At 42.0% G+C, this 657-nt stretch overlaps 1 long non-coding RNA gene across 1 annotated transcript in view; it reads left to right on the forward strand.

Moving 5' to 3' along the window:
- The first annotated feature begins 29 nt into the window (after window positions 1-29).
- LOC117282167 overlaps window positions 30-657 on the forward strand; it is a 3458-nt gene continuing 2830 nt past the window's right edge. The window contains exon 1 of the long non-coding RNA XR_004512812.1: window positions 30-99. This is a non-coding gene — a long non-coding RNA (uncharacterized LOC117282167). The remainder of the gene's footprint in view (window positions 100-657) is intronic.

The following is a 657-nucleotide window of genomic DNA, read 5'->3' on the forward strand; positions in this document are numbered from 1 at the left end:
ATGCACAGTCTCACATCACATTTCTCGCACTTCGTCTGAACATGTTTCCTCTTTCCACATGGAGAACAAACACGGCATTTCATTCTCATGGCACAAGAGGTCGGCCAGTGATGTCGATTGGCCTCCTCTAGATAAAATATTGTGGATGACAGAGCAGGAGGTCACCTAATGGGCATTCTGGTTGGGAGCGACACATTGCAGCATGTTCCTGCATGTTGCGCATAAGGGTAAGACGAAAGTCCCTATGTGACAGTTTCGCACCGCAGGATGAAACTGTTCAGAATCGTCAGATCCAGTAAATGGAAGACGCTTGTTTGGCAGCAATAAGGGGTTTTCAAAGAAAGTCGGGGGCAGGAAATTTTCCTTTGAATCAACTTCCGCCAAATACCCTGAATAAGCTGAGAAACTTGTGAAGATAGAAATATATAGGCTTATGGCCAGCACACTTTTATGGCATGCGGTTTCTGCTAACAAGCCCAAGTGTTACAAACAAGAAAGATTTTATACTACAGAACTCTTGTGTGTAGGAGCGGAAAAATTTTATACTGCAGAACTGCTGTGTGAAGAATTTTTTAGTTAATTCCATTCATTTATCATAAAAATTGTATTAGATAGAGCAATTCCAAATACAACGCTCAAGCGCTCTAATTGGAACTG

The sequence above is a fragment of the Cryptotermes secundus genome, unplaced genomic scaffold, assembly GCF_002891405.2.
Source record: "Cryptotermes secundus unplaced genomic scaffold, Csec_1.0 scaffold1813, whole genome shotgun sequence".
NCBI lineage: Eukaryota > Metazoa > Arthropoda > Insecta > Blattodea > Kalotermitidae > Cryptotermes > Cryptotermes secundus.